Raw genomic sequence first — 22,926 nt, forward strand, 5'->3', positions numbered from 1 at the left:
GCACACTACCATGCGTTAACATCCACACTACCACCCGTTACCATCCACACTACCATCCGTTACCATCCACACTACCATCCGTTACCATCCACACTACCATCCATTACCATGCGTTACCATCCACACTACCATCCGTTACCATCCACTCTACCATCCGTTATCATCCACACTACCATCCGTTTACCATCCACACTACCATGCGTTATCATCCACACTACCATGTGTTACCATCCACACTACCATCCATTACCATCCACACTACCATCCGTTACCATCCACACTACCGTCCGTCACCATCCACACAACCATCTGTTACCATCCACAATACCATGCGTTACCATCCACACTAACGTCCATTACCATCCACACTACCATCCCTTACCATCCACACTACCGTCCGTTACCATCCAAACTACCATGCGTTACCATCCACACTACCATCCGTTACCATCCACACTACCATGCGTTATCATCCACGCTACCATCCGTTACCATCCACACTACAATGCGTTACCATCCGTTACCATCCACACTACAATGCGTTACCATCCGTTACCATTCACACTACCATGCGTTACCATCCACACTACCGTCCGTTACCATCCAAACTACCATGGGTTAACATCCACGCTACCATCCGTTACCATCCACACTACCATGCGTTACCATCCGTTACCATCCACACTACCATCCATTACCATCCACACTACCATGGGTTAACATCCACGCTACCATCCGTTACCATCCACACTACCATGCGTTACCATCCGTTACCATCCACACTACCATACATTACCACCCACACTACCATGCGTTACCAACCACACTACCATCCGTTACCATGCACACTACCATGCGTTAACATCCACACTACCACCCGTTACCATCCACACTACCATCCGTTACCATCCACACTACCATCCATTACCATGCGTTACCATCCACACTACCATCCGTTACCATCCACTCTACCATCCGTTATCATCCACACTACCATCCGTTTACCATCCACACTACCATGCGTTACCATCCACACTACCATGCATTACCATCCGTTACCATCCACACTACCATCCATTACCATCCACACTACCATGGGTTAACATCCACGCTACCATGGGTTACCATCCACACTAACGTCCTTTACCATCCACACTACCATCCGTTACCATCCACACTACCGTCTGTTACCATCCAAACTACCATGCATTACCATCCACACTACCATCCGTTACCATCCACACTACCATGCGTTACCGTCCACACTACCATCCGTTACCATCCACACTACCATGCGTTATCATCCACGCTACCATCCGTTACCATCCACACTACCATGCGTTACCATCCGTTACCATCCACACTACCATCCATTACCATCCACACTACCATGCGTTAACATCCACGCTACCATCCGTTACCATCCACACTACCATGCGTTACCATCCGTTACCATCCACGCTACCATCCGTTACCATCCACACTACAATGCGTAACCATCCGCTACCATTCACACTACCATCCATTACCATCCACACTACCATGCGTTACCATCCGTTACCATCCACACTACCATCCATTACCATCCACACTACCATGGGTTAACATCCACGCTACCATCCGTTACCATCCACACTACCATGCATTACCATCCGTTACCATCCACGCTACCATCCGTTACCATCCACACTACCATGAGTTACCAACCACACTACCATCCATTACCATGCACACTACCGTCCGTTACCATCCACACTACCATCCGTTACCATCCACACTACCATGCGTTACCATCCACACTACCATCCGTTACCATCCACACTACCATGCGTTACCATGCACACTACCGTCCGTTACCATCCACACTACCATCCGTTACCATCCACACTACCATGCGTTACCATCCACACTACCATCCGTTACCATCCACACTACCATGCGTTACCATCCACACTACCATCCGTTACCATCTGTTACCATCTAGGCTACCACCCGTTACCATCCACACTACCATCCGTTACCGTCCACACTACCGTCCATTACCATCCACACTACCGTCCTTTACCATCCACACTACCATGCATTACCATCCACACTACCATCCGTTACCATCCACACTACCATCCGTTACTATCCACACTACCGTCCATTACCATCCACACTACCATCCGTTACCATCCACACTACCATCCGTTACCATCCACTCTACCATCCGTTATCATCCACACTACCATCCGTTACCATCCACACTACCATCTGTTACCATCTGTTACCATCTAGGCTACCACCTGTTATCATCTACACTACCATCCGTTACCATCCACACTACCGTCCATTACCATCCACACTACCGTCCTTTACCATCCACACTACCATCTGTTACCATCTGTTACCATCTAGGCTACCATCCGTTATCATCCACACTACCATCCGTTACCATCCACACTACCATGCGTTACCATCCACACTACCATGTGTTACCATCCACACTACCATCCGTTACCATCCACACTACCATCCATTACCATGCATTACCATCCACACTACCATGCGTTACCATCCACACTACCATCCGTTACCATCCACTCTACCATCCGTTAACATCCACACTACCATCCGTTACCATCCACACTACCATGCGTTACCATCCACACTACCATCCGTTACCATCTGTTACCATCTAGGCTTCCATCCGCTACCATCCACACTACCATCCATTACCATCCACATTATGATGCGTTACCAACCACACTACCATCCGTTACCATCCACACTACCATCCGTTACCATCCACACTACCATCTGTTACCATCTAGGCTACCACCCGTTACCAGCCACACTACCATCTGTTACCATCTAGGCTACCACCCGTTACCATCCACACTACCATCCGTTACCATCCACACTACCGTCCATTACCATCCACACTACCGTCCTTTACCATCCACACTACCATGCATTACCATCCACACTACCATCCGTTACCATCCACACTACCATCCGTTACTATCCACACTTTCGTCCATTACCATCCACACTACCGTCCTTTACCATCCACACTACCATACATTACCATCCACACTACCATCCGTTACCATCCACACTACCATCCGTTACCATCCACACTACCATCCGTTACCATCCGTTACCATCCACAATACCATCCGTTACCATACACACTACCATGAGCTACCATCCGTTACCATCCACACTACCATGAGTTACCATCCGTTACCATCCACACTACCATCCGTTACCATCCACACTACCATTCCGTTACCATCCACACTACCATGCCTTACCATCCAAACTATAGGTTATGCTGCAAGGTGCAAACAACTGGTAAGGCGGAAAGACAATACGGTTAATTTACATTTAGCTGATAGCAAGAGTTTGGGAATAAAACGGACCTAAGTCAACAGCATATCACTGCGTCTGTTAAATATGGTGGGCCAGTTTTGGCTTGGGCATGCATGGCTGCCACTGATTCTCCATATGGCACTCAAAAGTATTCACCTCCTTGGACTTGTACACACTATATTTTGTCACATCATGTAATCAAAATGTATTTAATCAGGAGTTTTTGATACTAAACAGCATCATAATTCTTTTGAGAAAGCCAAGTGTGGCTACAATGAACAATTCAAAATATTGATGTATTTTGTTTTGTTGAACAGTTATGTTTGTTGCTACATGATTTCAGGCTGTTTGTTCGTTCATAGTTTCGATGTCTTCACTATTATTTGACAATGTAAAGAAATATATATAAAAAAAAATTATATCAGCATAGTAAGTTTGTTAGCTAGCTCTCGGATCTCTGTAACATACACTTTCCCTTTTCACTCCCAATGTGAGTGACTCCCTATGCATGGGAGCACAGCATTAATGAGGTATGACCTGCATCTAGGTTGGGGCGGATAAAATATATTTTTTTCTGTTTGATGCCCAATGAACATGACCCAGTTCTACAATGTGCAACCATGACTCCATACCCAAGCAGGGTGGCTACGATCGTGGTAATTCTGTCCACCATCACTGAGCAATATCGAGTTACCCCCGCTGTGGTCATGAGGCGTCTCATGGCTGCTAAGAGACAGGGCAGGGGACGCCTCAGTGACTTGAAGTGACAGAATGTTGGGAATTAGAAGGGCTGTACTGTGTAGCATAGTATTTGGATCATGACACTAGGGGTTCGATTCCCACCTGGGGGGCTGGTGCAAAAATGTATGTACTCTACTGTGAACGACTGAATAAGAGTATCTTCTAAATTTCTTACATTTATTGTATGTGTATAAATATGAAAATATGAACTACCTACAATACAGGAGAAAAAAAAGAGAAGGAAATGTGTAAAAAATAAATCTGTTTTTACTTCGAGTCATTGTTTGAGTGTTATTTCTAAAATACACCTTACTTGCTCACTGTGAACACAGAACGAATCATCAGATTATGAGAACTAATATTAATCACCACTAGATGGTGTCAGACTCTGAGAATTAAACAGACTTACAGTAGCCTACGGTGATCAGAAAGACTTCTGTCTGAATGATTTACCTCTATGACTCGGAGAGAAGTCTTGCTTTCTAATGCACTAAAAAGGAATGCACTGAATAGACTAAATGTATTTGCTTAAAATCACTGTTCACACACACACGAGCAAACATTCAGACAAACACAGACAACACAGAAAGGAGACATGAAGCTGGGAGTCTGTGATGAATGGCTCGTATCAGTCATGGCGAGACAAAGGAGGCAGTTAAAATGAACTGACCTTCTTCTGTGGTCCATGGATGTGCATACATTGCTTTATTTTTATCGTGGCCAGCGGTATCTGTGGTAACACCAATGCATTCTTGAGGGAGACTGAGGGTGAAAGACAAAATTCATCTTGTCATTCTCTCCTTCTGTGCAGCAGGACCATGTTAAAATATGATTGGGCTGCTGTCGGCTGGCATGAAATCGCCATTGAGCTGGATCTCCCACACACCCTATTGCACACAATGCTTTTCTACATACAACTCAGACCCACCGACAAATCAAAGCCTTAGCCTGTCTGTCTGTTGCACCTCTGCCCACCCGAAAAACGAATGACAGTTAAGACAGTCATGTTAGTAGTGACCCCAGGGCCGGTTCTAGGCATATGCGACGTAAGCTGTTGCTTAGGGCCCAGACCGGTGGGGGGCCCTTGACCGGGAGGGAACATTAGACAGGGGGCCCCCAAGTCATATTTTGCTTAGGGACCCAAAAGGCTAGAGCTGGCTCTGGGTGACTCGTTGGGTTATGACATGGGATTGAAAACAGGAAGAGAATGGGGTGCAGAGAAATATAATAGCAGGGTATAAGAGAGCAGAGCAAGGTGATGGGGTAATGATAATTGGATTTAAATAGCTCCGTTCTAACAACTGATGGACTCAAAAAAAGCTTTACACAGTATGGGGGAAACACCTCATCTACCACCTGTGTGTCTGAGCACATATAAGTCATATGAAGTGTGTAACCCCCCCACCCGCCCCCAGGTCTTTGATGACTGCTCTGTCTTTTTTATTATTTCTTCTCCAATCTAAGCCACTAAGCTGCTACCCAGATGGTCATGCACCATCACAATCTTTGCTCTCACTGCTATTTGTCTCTTATTTTCTATTTTATCATCTCTCTCATCCGCTAATTAATTAACCTGTTTGTCTTCCGATTCTGCTTCTTCGACCTTACTCTCCTCCCCCTTCACATCCTATGACTGTCACTGTCCAGCTGCCTCCCAGGCCAGCTCGGTGGTAACTGACTCACTGTCCAGTTGCCTCCCAGGCCAGCTCGGTGGTAACTGACTCACTGTCCAGTTGCCTCCCAGGCCAGCTCGGTGGTAACTGACTCACTGTCCAGTTGCCTCCCAGGCCAGCTCGGTGGTAACTGACTCACTGTCCAGTTGCCTCCCAGGCCAGCTCGGTGGTAACTGACTCACTGTCCAGTTGCCTCCCAGGCCAGCTCGGTGGTAACTGACTTACTGTCCAGTTTCCTCCCAGGCCAGCTCGGTGGTAACTGACTTACTGTCCAGTTGCCTCCCAGGCCAGCTCGGTGGTAACTGACTCACTGTCCAGTTTCCTCCCAGGCCAGCTCGGTGGTAACTGACTCACTGTCCAGTTTCCTCCCAGGCCAGCTCGGTGGTTTCTGACTCACTACAGGCTCACAGAGCAGGACTGCGGGGCAATAGAGTGAAAAGTACAAAAACTGACCTTCCAACGATCATCCGTTCACTCACTCCTTGCTTCTTCCTCGTTCCAATGTCAACTTTTTTAATCTTACCCCAGTAAAGTATTACCTGCTCAATACTCTACCTCCCCCCTCCATCTTGCCTTTTTATGACTTTGTCAACCACTTTGAAAAGACAGATGAATTCCACACCTCTTCGGTCAGTCCATTGAATCCCGTGCATACCAGAATTGTCTTTAACCTCTTTTACCTTATTAAATCTAAAGCCCTCGCAACTGGTTCCCACCAGGACTTGGTTCTAGGCCCTTTTTCCCCTGAGTCACTTGGCTCTTCTGTATTCGTACATGGTCTTTCCTGTTATTGGTAGGGGAATAACACCCTTCTTAACAGTACGGCCGTGTCTCAAACAGGAAGCAGCACTGTTACTAATCCAAGTCACCTCACATTTGTGCCATCAAACCCTTGTTTCTTATCCAAAATGCAGCAGCTCATTCATTGTTCTGAACCAAAATGATTTAATCTGGACCTAAAAAGGATCCAACATGGAAACAAAAATGTTTATCCTGTGGGAACAACTAAATAATTATTTTTGGAACCTTATTTTTCCTAAGATTGTAAGGCACTCAAGACCCATTTACATACCACATCCTACAAATTGCCCTAAGACCAGGTTTGCCTCCCACCCTCAAATAGCACCGAAACCATCATGTTGAGTGATGGGACTCATGCAGGCTGCAGTAAGGAAGTCCATGTCCTGGGTTGTTGGTTTATACAAGGGAATGATGAGAGAAGGACTGAGTATATCTCACAGACCGGGGTCTTAACATGCTGCCTAAGTGGACAACCGAGGCAGTCATAACCACCATGTCCCACCATGATAGCAAAGTAAAGAAAGCAAACAGTCCCTCACACTTTCTAAAGACTCCTGTCTGTGTCGCTGATCGTAATGCTACCGGCGAATCAGAGAGCTCAGTTACCAGCGGATCTCATGGTGCTTGGGTCAGTGTCTGTGACTTTATGGGCTCTCCCTATTCAGTTTCACAGAAAGTGCAGTGGAGACAATCTACAGTACACTGTTTTCTTAGTGCAGCAAAGCCAACAGTCAAGGCCCTCTGCTAATCAATCACAATAAACGTTCACCCCCGGTTCGCTGGAAGAAAGAGTTCCCTCGTTCTCCCCATGGAGAAGAAAAAGCATACTCAACAGACAGCCCTTCTTTCTTTGTCTCACTGTGAACTGGTTAAAGCTTCATCCAAACGGTTTCCCCAATCCTCTGTGTGTAAGAGGTTTCTGGTGCAATATAGTTAAATGTTTAGTGAATATTCTGGATCAAATCCCTCCCCCTAGAGAGCGGGTCCCTCTTTTAGGGAAGCAGAACTAAAGTTTAGGTTTATATGTGAAAATGGTAGAGGTTTATACAGGGGCATCATGGGCCTTCAGCGGTGGCTTGCTAGAAGCTCAACTCACAGCATCATGCAACATATAGACTGCTGTTTTCTAAATGGGGCCTATTAGATGAATGGGGAAAATAGTAACAGCACTTAGTCCAACCGACGACGGCAGGACCACTGAAGCTGCAGCCGCCTCCCGTCGTCTCTCCCGCCAAACTGGTGATCAGCCGCGCTGGCGTGTTTCATCGGGAGTGGAGTCATATGGTGGCTCTCACCGCAAGAGACCATAGTGCCTGGCACCGAGTTGCAATTTGTTGCGTTTGGACCATAACTGTCAGAAAGAGATATGCCCTCACTTTAGTAGCCACCCGTAATCTTCTCCCCTTCCTTTATTATCTTAATTGAACCCATGGGCCACCAACGCCATCAATAGCTGAGCTCATCACCAAATTAATAAAACATGCTCCAGTCCCATATGCATTCCGGTGTTGCAGCTTAACCCTTCACTTCTGTTCGATTCAGCCCACGCCGTAAACATTCCGGATCAATCCGACCTGTACAGTAAGTACAGTGAGCCATCATAAATATACGATTTAAACCCTGAAATTATATTTTCCTGCAAATGTCACCTTTTATAGGCTTTACAACGTTTTCAGTTCATAGACTGAACTGTTCAATGTTTAGAGACAACCATTTGATTGCAGTACCAATGTCATAAATCAGTGAAATGCTGACATTTTATGCTTTTTGTGAAATGTTTAGCTAATTTTATGACAAACCTTACATTGTTCTACTGGGCTTCCGAACATCAATGTGAAAACTTGACTGCTCACCTTTTTCAGGGTGTTTGTTGACACATTTGAAACAACGGCTGTCAATGTCAAGACTTCACCAAGTGTTTCCTATATCCTAGCAACAACACAGCTTAACTCTGAATGAAAAAACTCATATAGTTTGCTAGTCTCTGACACCCAAAGTCAATTATATAGTTGCACATTATCAATAAAATGTGATCAATTTATAATTTCTGTGAAATCCCCATTCCATTTATGTTTTAGACTGATAAAGTACGAGATAAAAACAGCAATGCCTTCCCAGTGGACCTTAAAAACATTTTTTTACAATAATTATTTTAAGGTCTGATCAATCATCAGTCAACTTTACCATGGGACGGTGTTGGTGTTGAAGACCATAAAGAGGGTGGTCATTATAAGAAGAACCAGGTCTGAATAACAGTGAATGTTAGAGAAAGCTACTGAAGACCATAAAGAGGGTGGTCATTATAAGAAGAACCAGATCTGAATAACAGTGAATGTTAGAGAAAGCTACTGAAGACCATAAAGAGGGTGATCATTATAAGAAGAACCAGGTCTGAATAACAGTGAATGTTAGAAAAAGCTACTGAAGACCATAAAGAGGGTGATCATTATAAGAAGAACCAGGTCTGAATAACAGTGAATGTTAGAGAAAGCTACTGAAGACCATAAAGAGGGTGATCATTATAAGAAGAACCAGGTCTGAATAACAGTGAACGTTAGAGAAAGCTACTGAAGACCATAAAGAGGGTGGTCATTATAAGAAGAACCAGGTCTGAATAACAGTGAACGTTAGAGAAAGCTACCGAAGCACACTGTTGTTATTAAACACGTCTGATAGTAATAACTCAAGGCCCCCCGTTGTTTCAGCCCCACACGCTCCATCTAGGACCTGGTCAGTGAAAAACCAAGGCCCTAATGGTGACCGGGCAATCTATTCTAAGTGTAATCTCCTCCCTCCCTCATTCCATTCTTTCCTTCCTTCTTTTTTTGTTCATTCCTCCCACCTCTCTCTGTTTTTTCTTCCATGCTGTAAAGGTCCTTTGTTTCCTGACACTTAAACAAAAACCGAGGCCAAGCTTAAAAGACTGTGACTCCCTGCTGACCTTTCCAAAAGAGAGGCAGATCTTATAAGCCCCAATCTCAACAGGTAGAAAGCCTTGAGCGTTCAGCAGAGCTCTGGGACTATTCATTGGCTTGTTTTACAGCTCAATGACAACAGCCATTGAAGAAGCCTGCAGATGAACGTAAAGAGAGGAATGCTGTAAAAGCAGCTAACAGCAGTGACCGTTAAACAGTCAAGGCAGGCCAATGTTGAACATGAACATCAGAAACCCTCCTATCATGCACAACCCAACCAAAACTTTAAAATAATGTTCTCACAGTGCCTTCAGAAAGTATTCAGATCTCTGTGCTTTCTCCACATCAATCTACACACACACCCTATGACAAATCCCAAACATTTTAGACTCAATTAATTAATCATTTAAAAAACCTGCAATATTCAATGTACATATTTATTCCCTACCATTATTCAGTTCTTTGTAGAACTGCCATTGCCAGTGATCACAACCTTGCATCACCTCTACCAGTTTTGAACACCTGGATTAGGGATGTTTTTTTTTTTTTATCTTGTAAATGCTCTCAAGTGCTGTTAGATTCAATGGGGAGCATCTGAGATCTGCAGTTTTCAAGTTCGGGCTTGGCTGGGCCAATAGGACATTCACAGACGTCCCACTTCAACGTAGCCTTGGCTGTGTGCATTGGGTTTTTCTTGCTACAAGATTGATCTTCACCACAGTCTGAGGTCCATGAATTCAAATGAATATTGTGATTTAAAGTGCAATCTAAGAATTGGCCGTAAAGGTATGGGCTTCTGGACAGAAGATTTTGGAAAGCATTTTTATTAAATCTAATTTTACCAACTGTGTTGACTTGGAGCATTTTTCGATTTCCAGCAACACCCTGGGAGCAATTAGTATTTCACGACTAGCTCAGGGACAGAACAGTCGCATTTTCACCCATTTTTTTTTACCAGATGCTCTAACCGCTAGGTTACCCTGCAGCCCCAAATTAACTGCTATTGTTATGGGCAAAATGGTTGTTTAAGAGACCTTCCTTGGGTTGACGGGTAGCAGTAGACTGTTTACACCAGACAAATTACCTGGTCAGTGAAGTGGAAAATGCTACTACAGATGAGCAATCACCAAACAGGAGCAAAGAAAATAAGAGGTCCTTGCCTGGTTGAACAAAGTAAACAAAGACGTGTGTTCTCATGGCTGCTCCTCCTAAGAAATGTCCTCAGAGAGTTCAAGATATATAAATTGCTGATGTAAAGAGGACTTCATCAGATTAATTTGATGAGCGAGTCATTTACATGACACGATTCACATGAAGTGAATGACAACCATGCCGGGATGTCAATTACCTCATTATAGAAATGACCTCCATTGTATTTCTGGCATCCGTCCTATAGAGAACGGAGCAAATGGGAGGGAGAAGTCATTGTGTAAAAAAAGAGAACGAGAAAAAAAACTCCTGTTGTCCGTGGTATCAATGTTTTGGTTGGATACGTTTTTCTAGACAAGCCACAAATGAGCGAAGTATTGTGGTGCACAGAGACTGCACAGAGACTGCCAATGCGATTTGATGTGGGAAGCCAAGCTTGATTGTCTTGTGAAACCCTTGTGGCTTGGTACTCTATGCAGGTCGCATCAAGTTTGCATCTGTCTGGTGCAGAAGGAGCTTTTGCAAGATTAGTTCCTTGCAACTACATCTAATGGAAGACTTGCTATCTTCTGTGTGGCACCTGGTGGCAGACACAACCATTTTGTTTTTAAAAGGAAAAAACACATTTTGAGGTAAGATTTATACATTTTTTACTTCAATCTTCAATTTTGTGATAGTATTGCCAGCTATGTAACTAAATTCATCAAACCTAAATAATGTTTATTGTGTGTCTATCTAGATATCTTTCATACAAGTTGTTAGTGATAATGTTTTACCTGTTACCTGTAAGGTAAGCTAGTTCATGACTATAGGAGTCTGGGTTAGTTGTAACAACAAGAGTCTGGGTTAGTTGTAACGACAATTATGCAAAAAGGCCTATATATATGTTTTCTTTGAATTTCAGTATGCCTAGACTGACGGTAACAAACAAGCACAAACACACAAACTAATGTTCAGTAATTCTCATTTTGTTCAAATGGATTATATTCAAATGTCTTACTACTATGACTGACAGTAACTAACATACTTTACTCTCACACACACACCAATTATGTTAAAAAGTAATTAAAGTTTTGAAATAAAAACCTTTCAATATAATTTTTTTTTCATAATTTTTTAAAAGAATGTTACAACTCAACCCAGGGTATATCATAATGTTACATTTCACCCCACGGTATGTTACAACTGACACAGGCTATGGGGTGAATTGTAACATTTCACTCATTGTGTTTGAGACTAAACCACACATTTTTTGTTTGTGCTACAGATGTAAAAGCTACGCCATCTAATAGCAGACACATGTAACTAGTTTGTATACAATTTTGAATGCACTGGCTTCAAAGAGCGTCAAGATACAGACAGAAATGTCCAAAATGTTACAACTATCCCCGGTCTCCCCTATGTATTTCCCAAACTGGCTACCAGTTCGTCTTTTTGATTAACATACAGTCGTTTTTTTCCCCCGTTTTTTTACAACAGTCTCTGTCATTGTCGCGACCCATAAAAGTGGAGCCCAAATAAAAGTAACAAGAGAATTTACAGACACCATATATTGGAGTGCAGGGCTGCTAAACCTTACTAAGTCTCTTGGCAATGCGGGTTTTTTGCTCCCTCTATCTCGCTCTGCTGGTTTGTTCCCCTGTGACTTCGGAGTGCCTACAATCTCCCCCCTCTTTATTTTCATTGGCATTTAAAGAGTGCTACGCTCCCTTGAATGTGCTCATTCAACTTCGAGGTTTTCACTATGCACGCACACGCACGCACGCACACACACACGCACGCTGAGACAGAGAGTAGATCCTGACTCCTCTCTTCGACGCTACAGCACTCAGCAGCCCACAGAGCTTTAAGACCTACACAGGCCCTGAAAGCATTTCTCCTTGTCAATGGATGTCAACGGAGGGGGGCATTAATTGATTGGCTTGTTTTTCACCCCCTTTTGTGCCTGGGCTTTAGCCCCGCTCCCAGGAAGGTTGGAGAATAAAGTCCGCTCCTTTCTTCCTTTGCTTGACGTAGAGCACAGCAGTGCAGCAGCTCCTGTTGAAGTTGGCTTGAACCTTTTCCGCGGGACGTTTAATCTCTCGTGTCCTGCGGTCTCATCACGGTGTAGAGTTGTATTGTCTCCCCAGGTTTCACCTATTCATAATGTGTTTCACATAAAACATGTTACTGCCCAATTTCTTTACTTTAAGTATGTCTTTCTTCGCTTTATTTTCAATCGATATCTGCTTAGCGCTCGCCGCTGTTGCTCCGAGGTAAATAAATGAAGGATTTCCATTACTTTTAAAACAGTCGGACGAAGGCCATCAAAGAATAAAAGAAGACTTACCGAGGTTACATCAAGCCACTGATAGGATGTCTATATTAGGACTGCCTCAGTTTAAATTGATTTCTCATTCACTATTTCTTTGACGTGCAGATCGGGCCACTGCCTATCTTCTTCAAATACTCAGTAAATAATTGGTTTCACTTTAGATCAAAGTGTCTGTACATCAAGAGCCCTTTTGCGAAAGGGTTTCTGAAGAATACGTGACACATGATTTTACCGCCAAGCATTCAGGTCTTAATACTTTTTAAGTTGAGGGTTCATTGATGAATGAATTGCTGTACATACCAGTGTTGCATGGATATCGAAAATGTTTCTTTCATGTTAACACTAATGTCCTTGAACCCACCATTTCTAGTCGTAAACACAGACAATTTTGACACTTTGCATTCAAAATGACACAAAACAAACATGTTGTTTGCAACCTTAAGATATTTCATTGTTTTGCGGCCGCTCCCCCAGCCTACCTACAAGGTTTGTTTTTAGGCCCCTTTATCGTTCTCAGAACTGGCCTGGTAAAGGTTGTACCAGTCACGTCTACAGATACTGTGGATGGATCAAACTATAGCACTGTGTCATTTCACACGGTTCCTTCTCTCTTCTTGCATTCCATTCTTTATGGTAGGTTCTGGCTTGGTTCTGAGGACAGTGTTCTGTGGGCTACAGTATTTCCAAGTGCACGCACACACGCTCCCAAACAAGCACATACACACTGCACAGGTGGTCGCCCCCCTCCCGCGCATGCAAACACACATCTGGAACAGCTGGAGTTGGGAAAACATCTGTCTGGTCCCAGGTGGGGAAAGATAAAGCCTCTACTTCTTTAACCTTTCTCTCTCTGTGCCTTTTTCATGCCCAGGCTTGGATCCACTGCAACAGAATAACCTCCCCACCCAGCTAGGGGTTTCCCCAGGTTAACCGAAGGGAACCAATAATTGATCTGAAATCAGGTCTTTGATGGTCTCCTGCACAATGTTTCTGTGCTGGGGTTTCTGGCTAACAAACTGAACTTCTCATTCCCTTGTATTTTTTCGTTATTCACTATTCTAATGAAGTACTCTCTCTGTCTCACTATTACTCTGTCTCTCTGTCATTCATTAGTAATCATTGAATAAGGACAGCATTTTGAATCAACTGATTGTCCCAGAGTTGACGCCAACACCGCTGGACACCCGTTCTCCCACACACGTCCTTTCACGTGCCGTTGTCTGTCAACGCCACTCACTCAACGCCACTCACTCAACCAGGAAGTAAGCTAGGACCGATGGGCTTGGAGTAGATGCTCCCCATGGCTAACAACCACAATTAGCACGCAAGCGCCCGACACAACACTGAGTGGGTTTCCTCTCTATCTCTTGCTCTTTTTTTCTCTTTCTTCCTCTCTCTTCCTCCCTCTTCCTCTCTCCGTGGGGCAAATATGTGCACAGCATGGTAGACAGCAGCAGATATTTGTCTTTACTACACCATTCATTCTGGTGGTGGTCAGGTTTTTTTGGTCACTGTACCATTTTGGCATATGGCAGATGACCCAAGCCTTCAGCATAGCACACATAATACTGAGCTCTGAAAGGGGTTTGTTCACACCATGTGGATGGCTAGATACTGTATGTCAGAGATTCCCTCCTAAATATCTGTCCGTTCACTGTCCAAACAAGCACTGGTTGTGCAGAACAATACAATGTCATTTCCCCACGTTCACCAGTCCTCGCTGCCTCTCCCTTACTTCTGGTAATCCACTCCGTCTTTTTCTTACCTCTTTTATCTCGCTCACTGTTTTTTCTCTTTTACTTTCTCCCGTTTTAACTTTTTAATGATCTAACGATTTTAAAACAATGTCACATCCAAAGAAGATGAAATACTGTTGTGGCCCCGAGCTGTTTTCGATTGAACGTTCATATCAGGATATAGAACATAAAAGTTACTTCTATCATTTATGTTACGTCCTTCACTTTAAAAACACAACCAAACACGCACGCACACACACACACACACACAGCCTTTTCAAGTGTACTGACATGGTAGATGGGTGGAGGTGTGTTGTATGGTAACCAATACCTCACAAGCTTCTAAACAAGGGTGTGAGGAGACAATACCTGCACAAAGGAAACTTGATTTACTTCGAAACCCTCACATGGTTTCCATTACAGGCCTTCCATTCTCTGGTTCCTTACGGTTGGGGAACAGGAAATACAATGATGGATAATCGGAGAGGCCAAGGTTAACGTTGGAATAAAGGAGGGATACATCGAAAGATACAAGACAGTCCTCCACTAGCCCAGATTAAATTCAGACATGAGCTCAAGTACTATTTTCTCTCAACTGCGTAATAGTATTGTGTCTCAGCAGTAATAATATTGTGTCTCAGCAGTAATATTATTATATCTCAGCAGTAATAGTATTGTGTCTCAGCAGTAATATTATTGTATCTCAGCAGTAATAGTATTGTGTCTCAGCAGTAATAATATTGTGTCTCAGCAGTAATAGTATTGTGTCTCAGCAGTAATATTATTGTATCTCAGCAGTAATAGTATTGTGTCTCAGCAGTAATGGTATTGTGTCTCAGCAGTAATAGTATTGTGTCTCAGCAGTAATAGTATTGTGTCTCAGCAGTAATGGTATTGTGTCTCAGCAGTAATAGTATTGTGTCTCAGCAGTAATAGTATCTCAGCTGCGCTTAAGCCTTTCTTGGAACTACAGTGGATATAAAAAGTCTACACACCCCTCTGAAAATGCCAGATCTTTGTGATGTAAAATGAGACAAAGAGAAATCATGTCAGAACTTTTTCCACTTTTTCAAACTGAAATCTTTGAGTGGGAAAAATGAAAAATAAGAACCTTACAATAAACTGGTTGCATAAGTGTGCATACCCTCTTATAACTGGGGATGTGGCTGTGTTCAGAATTAACCAACCACATTCAAACTCATGTTAAATAGAAGTCATTACATACCTGCCACCATTTAAAGTGACTCTGATTAATCACAAATAAAGCTGTTCTAGTAGGATTTTCCTGACATTTTCTTAGTTGCATCTCAGAGCAAAAGCCATGGTACGCAGACAGCTTCCAAAGCATCAGAGGGATCTCATTGTTGAAATATATCAGTCAGGAGAAGGGTACAAAATAATTTCCAAAGCATTAGATATACCATGGAACACAGTGAAGACAGTCATCATCAAGTGGAGAAAATATGGCACAACAGAGACATTACCAAGAACTGGACGTCCCTCCAAAATGTATGAAAAGACAAGAAGAAAACTGGTCAAGAGGCCTACAGCAACATTAAAGGAACTGCAGGAATTTCTGGCAAGTACTGACTGTGTACTACATGTGACAACAATCTCCTGTATTCTTCATATGAATGGGCTATGGAATGGGGTGGCAAGACAGAAGCCTTTTCTTACAAAGGAAAACATCCAAGCCCGGCTGAAAAAGCATGTAGGAAAATGTGTGATGGTTTGATGAAACCAAGGTTATAATAATTCCAAAAGGTATGTTGGCACAAAAACAACACTGCACATCAGCCAAAGAACACCATACCCACAGTGAAGTGTGGTGGTGACAGCATCATGCGTTGGGGCTGTTTTTCTTCAGCTGGAACCGGGGCTTTAGTCAGGGTGGAGGGAATTATGAACAGTTACAAACACTAGGCAATTTTGGCACAAAACCTTCAGGCGTCCGTTAGAAATCTGAAGATGAAGAGGAGTTTCACCTTTCAGCATGACAATGACCCAAAGCACACATCCAAATCCACAAAAGCATGGCTTCACCAGAAGAAGATTAACGTTTTGTGAATGGCCCAGCCAGAGCCCAGACCTGAATCCAATTGAACATCTGTGGGGTGATCTGAAGAGGGCTGTGCACAGGAGATATCCTCACAATCTGACAGATTTGGAGCGTTTTTGCAAAAAGAGTGGGCAAATATTGCCACATAAATATGTGCCATGGTAATAGACTCCTACCCAAAAAGACTGAGTGCTGTAATAAAATCAAAAGGTGCTTCAACAAAGTGTTAGTTTAAGGTTGTGCACACTAATGCAACAAGGTTATTGTGAGGTTTACATTTTTTATTTTTCCCCCTCGAAGATTTCAGTTTGTTTTTCAATTGAATTGTTCACGTTATAGGTCAAATTAAAGGTGGAAAAAGTTCTGACATGATTTATCTTTGTCTCATTCTTTGATATCACAAGAACCTGCCATTTAAACAGGGGTGTGTATATCCACTGGAAGTTGACGATTTTCAAGTTTTTCAAGACTAGTTTGAGAACATTTTTAATGTATTTTTCAAAAAGTAGCTGCCTTCTGAAAACATGAATACATTAATGAAAACTAGCATCATCGTTATAGAGACATTCAAAGGAAAAATAATGTAATGGAAAGAATTAACACAAACAATATTTGACATAAAACCATGGAACCATGTAGAATTATGGGAAATGTATCTTTATTTATAGCTAACTATTTCATATACAATGAATATGTGATTCCTGAAAATAATAATAGCAGGATTAAATCATAATTGATATAAAAATGTAATCTCATGTATTTAATCCAGAGACTGGTCTGCTTAACAATCAACAAGCTGAGCAAAATCCGAAATGGAAATAAAAATGGTGAATAGAATGTATAACTGTATTCTTTCATCTTTGTATGTCCGCAATGTTTTAAAATGTGTTGTCCCAAGTGCAAACCCTGCCCACCCAACATTGCAGGTATAGACTAAATGCTGACCAAATTTTAATGGAAGTAAGAACAACTTAAACCCATGTCTGGTGGCTTAATATATTTCTAAAGACCTGGCTTAATATATTTCTAAAGACCTCAGCAGTGCATTAATTACACACGTCATGCATTTTCCCAGCCAGTCAAAATACAGGAGAGTTGTTACACTTGGTCAGTTTCCTGGAAGTCTTACATTTTAACGACAGAGATTTTTTTAACAGCCATAACTGATGGCGCAGTTTGCTCCACTAACCCATAAGAGCTCCTGTTTGTTAGGCAAGTTTATAACCAGTGGAATTACAGAATAGGTGTGTGCGTGTGTGTGTGTGCGTTTGTGTGTTAATTCCTCCATGCGGTTGTGTGAAGAGAGGCATTAAACCCAATAGAAATGATGGTTCAGCCAAATTACAGATTGTTAATGACCATATAAAGCATTCACCAGGAATGATTGCAATCCAAGCTTTTCTTCGGTTTACTTAACCACCACCACTGACAACTAACATTGACCGAAGGAGTTGAGATACGACAAAACATCCTCAAATAATTTCCCGGTAATTTCCAATAATGTAAATATTTATCAATCATCCCTGAACTAAATCTCAAGTGATATGTTGATATTAGTGGTTATATGAGAGTTAATAAAGTCTGGCCCCTGCATCTAAAGCCCGTTCAAAGTCTGCCACCGACTTCCACTGGCTGACAGGTTGTGCATTTGGTTCTAATTGAACCCATTTACATCCTGCCCAAATGAGAAGCACATGGAGAGACCCAGTCCACCTGGTTCTGATCAGCTACTGAGTTCAGTTACCAGAGCAACATGCTTAGGGCAAACGCTGTGCCAGGGAGAGAGAGAGTGAGAGAGATACTCCATTGATATTAGCTGTAGGAATTGCTGAACACTTTCTGACTGCACGGTTTTCTCACATCGTTCGTGTGTTTATCATCCAATCATGACCAAGAAGAGAAACAAGCCGTGGTTCCCTCCTGTACCTCTAGAGGGACTCTGGTGCCATAGACCGTGGAATTCCACTGGAATTCCAGCCTAGCTCCGGATCACTTCTCCTGTGATACCAAAGGTGTTGTAGGCTGGAAACAGAGCTTCCATTTGGTCTTGGGTCATTCAGTTACAGGGTATTCAGAGTTGCAGCACTAGTTTTAGTCTATGAGTCAGGGGGTCGCCTAAGTTCATTTGGACCAATGATGTTTTGCTCTTTTGTTTGTCAATGTCTATGTCCTGAGTCTGGAATGTGGAGCTTTCTTTAGGTTATTCCTATTTTTGTCATCCTCTTATTCCATGTCATTATTGTCATTATTTATTGTTTGGGGTTCTGGCCTTGCATCATTGGAGCAACCCCCCAGGTAGAGGTAAAGATGGTGCCAATACAGAGAAAGTTACTATCCAAAAACATAGCTGCCCTATTACATTGAAATCTACAGCTAAGCTAAAAATTTTATGTTAATGTAGTTAAACGTAGTTTGTGCTTACAAGTTTGTAATATCAACTATAATTTGAACAGTAATGTCATGACCTTGAAGAACCAATTTTCAAATTACATTTCTATTAGTAATTCTGCAATTTACCAAAAGGGTCAAAGGTCAGAGTTATGTTGACCTGAACATTCTGAAAGTGTGTCAGGTAGATAGCTATGAATCTGAGCTTTGAGCTATGATAAATAATTACAGGATATACAGTTTTGTCCAGAAATATTTGGACACTGACACAATATTCATAATTCTGGCTCTGTAAACCACCACAATGGATTTTAAATGAAACAACCGAGATGCAATTGAAGTGCAGACTTTTCGCTTTAATTCAAGGAGTTGAACATAAAAATCATATGAAACATTTAGGAATTGCAACCATTTTCATACACAGTCCCCTTATTTGAGGGGCTCAAATGTAATTGGACAAATTAACACAATCATAAATAAAATGTTAATTTTTAATACTTTGTTGAGAATCCTTCGCAGGCAATGAGTGCTTGAAATCTGGAATGCATGGACATCACCAAACGCTGGGTTTCCTGCTTTGTGATACTTTACAGCAGCAGTCTTCAGCTGTTTGTTGGTGGGTCTTTCTGCCTTCATTTTGTCTTCAGCAAGTGAAATGCATGCTCGATTGTGTTGAGATTAAGTGATTTACTTGCCCATTGCAGAATATTCCACTTCTTAGCCTAAAACAATTCCTGGGTTGCTTTCGCAGTATGTTTTGGAACATTGTCCAACTGTAAAGTGAAGCACCGTCCAATCAAATTCTCTGAATTTGGCTGAATCTGAACAGACAATATAGTCTTATTCACTTCAGAATTCATCCGGCTCCTTCTGGCTCCTGTCACATCATCAATAAACACTAGTGACCCTGTGCCATTGGAAGCCATGCATGCCCATGCCATCACACTGTCTCTACCATGTTTTACAGATGATGTGGTATGCTTTGGGTCATGAGCCATTCCAAGCCTTTTCCATACTTTTTTATTCCCATCATTCTGGTACAATTTGATCAAAGTTTAATCTGTCCAAAGAATGCTTTTCCAGAACTGGGATGGCATTTTTAGAAGTTTTTTTTCAAAATCTGGCCTTTTTATTCTTGAGGCTTATGAATGGTGCAAACCATGTTGCTGAGCTCACCAGTGCATTCTTTTTTTTCTCAGAATGTACCCAACTGTTGGTTTGGCCACTCCAAATGTTCCTGCTATCTCTCTAATGGATATCTTTTTGCAGCCTTAGGATGGCCTGTTACACTTGGATTGAAAGATCCTTTGACCACATGTTGTGTGTTTACAGCAACAGCTTCCAAATGCGAATGCCACACCTGGAATAAAATCCAGACCTTTTCCTGCTTAATTGAAATAACAAAAGGAATAGCCCACACCTGTACATGGGTTAGGGTTAGGGTTCGCACCTGCTTTTGAGTGAATTGTCCAATTACTTTTGGACCCTTAAAAAAGAGGGGGCTAGATATTAAAGAGCTCTAATTCCTAAACCCTTCTTCTAATTTGGATGTGAATACCCTCAAATTAAAGCTGAGAGACTGCACTTTAAGCCCATAATCATTATTGAACTGTAATTTGAATATATTTTGGTAAACAGACAAAATAACAAAATGTATTTTACTGTCCAATTATTTCCGGACCTAACTCTATACATGCAATACCTTGAATACTAACACTGATATCACACATTTTCTAACCCCAAGTGACATAGAAAATAAAATGTAAAGAAATATTTTCAAAAATCACTTTGAGACATAATCTGCACAAGAATGCATGACGGCTCACATTTGGGGTCCTGGCTCACAGACAATGAATGGAATTGTAAGAGTCATTCTGTTTGAACTTAATCAGTAAAATATAGTATCATTGCATAACCTGACAATATGAATCACATAGACTCACACACTGAAGGTTTCAATTAGGAATGTAGATGCAGATATGGGCAGACTTTTGTATGCTTTTCACACCACCATACCAAATGCATTCTTCACTGTGCTGCAGGCTGGAGTATGTCCTTTTCACATGTCACCCTTTCAGCACAGCTCCAGCATCTGAGGTGACTGCATAACCAGGCCAGCTCAACACAACTGAGGTGACTGTATAACCAGGCCAGCTCAATACAACTGAGGTGACTGTATAACCAGGCCAGCTCAACACAACTGAGGTGACTGCATAACCAGGCCAGCTCAACACAACTGAGGTGACTGTATAACCAGGCCAGCTCAACACAACTGAGGTGACTGCATAACCAGGCCAGCTCAATACAACTGAGGTGACTGTATAACCAGGCCAGCTCAACACAACTGAGGTGACTGTATAACCAGGCCAGCTCAACACAACTGAGGTGACTGCATAACCAGGCCAGCTCAACACAACTGAGGTGACTGTATAACCAGGCCAGCTCAACACAACTGAGGTGACTGTATAACCAGGCCAGCTCAATACAACTGAGGTGACTGTATAACCAGGCCAGCTCAATACAACTGAGGTGACTGTATAACCAGGCCAGCTCAATACATCTGATGTGACTGTATAACCAGGCCAGCTCAAAACAGCTGAGGTGATTGCGTAACCAGGCCAGCTCAATACAACTGAGGTGACTGTATAACCAGGCCAGCTCAATACATCTGATGTGACTGTATAACCAGGCCAGCTCAAAACAGCTGAGGTGATTGCGTAACCAGGCCAGCTCAATACATTTGAGGTGACTGTGTAACCAGGCCAGCTCAAAACATCTGAGGTGATTGCACAACCAGGCCAGCTCAAAACATTTGAGGTAACTGCGTAACCAGGCCAGCTCAAAACATCTGAGGTGACTGTATAACCAGGCCAGCTCAAAACATCTGAGGTGACTGTATAACCAGGCCAGCTCAAAACATCTGAATTGACTGCGTAACCAGGCCAGCTCAAAACATCTGAGGTGATTGCACAACCAGGCCAGCTCAAAACATTTGAGGTAACTGCGTAACCAGGCCAGCTCAATACATCTGAGGTAACTGCGTAACCAGGCCAGCTCAAAACATCTGAGGTGACTGTATAACCAGGCCAGCTCAAAACATCTGAATTGACTGCGTAACCAGGCCAGCTCAAAACATCTGAGGTGATTGCACAACCAGGCCAGCTCAAAACATTTGAGGTAACTGCGTAACCAGGCCAGCTCAATACATCTGAGGTAACTGCGTAACCAGGCCAGCTCAATACATCTGAGGTAACTGCGTAACCAGGCCAGCTCAATACATCTGAGGTAACTGCGTAACCAGGCCAGCTCAATACATCTGAGGTAACTGCGTAACCAGGCCAGCTCAATACATCTTGGGTTTGCCTCGGCTGGGGTATCCGCATGATCTTAAATTGTTTTAGACCTACAATAAGTCAGATAAGGACACCGTAATGAAAGGAAAAAAATGAAAACCTTGGTGTAATATGAACTGGGAGTTCGCTGAACAACATTTTGCGACTCACAATAAACATTGGAGTTTGAAAATGTTTTATTTCAGCTGAATGCCCGATATTAATATAATTATTTTTTGCAGTGGACATATTGAAGACAGGATCTCCATAGATTAGAAGAAGAAGCTGAAAAATGGTATATCAGCAAACGTCAGCTATAACAGAAGGCCAGGAGAGGGATTTCCTTGTAAAGGCTGGTACAGGACATAGTCAACGTATGGATGGATTCATTGATTGCTAGGGTGGTTGGCCTGTTGGTGGGTGGGAAAGGGAACCTTGTTTTTACTACGAACATGACA

Source organism: Esox lucius, chromosome 11 (assembly GCF_011004845.1).
Source record: "Esox lucius isolate fEsoLuc1 chromosome 11, fEsoLuc1.pri, whole genome shotgun sequence".
NCBI lineage: Eukaryota > Metazoa > Chordata > Actinopteri > Esociformes > Esocidae > Esox > Esox lucius.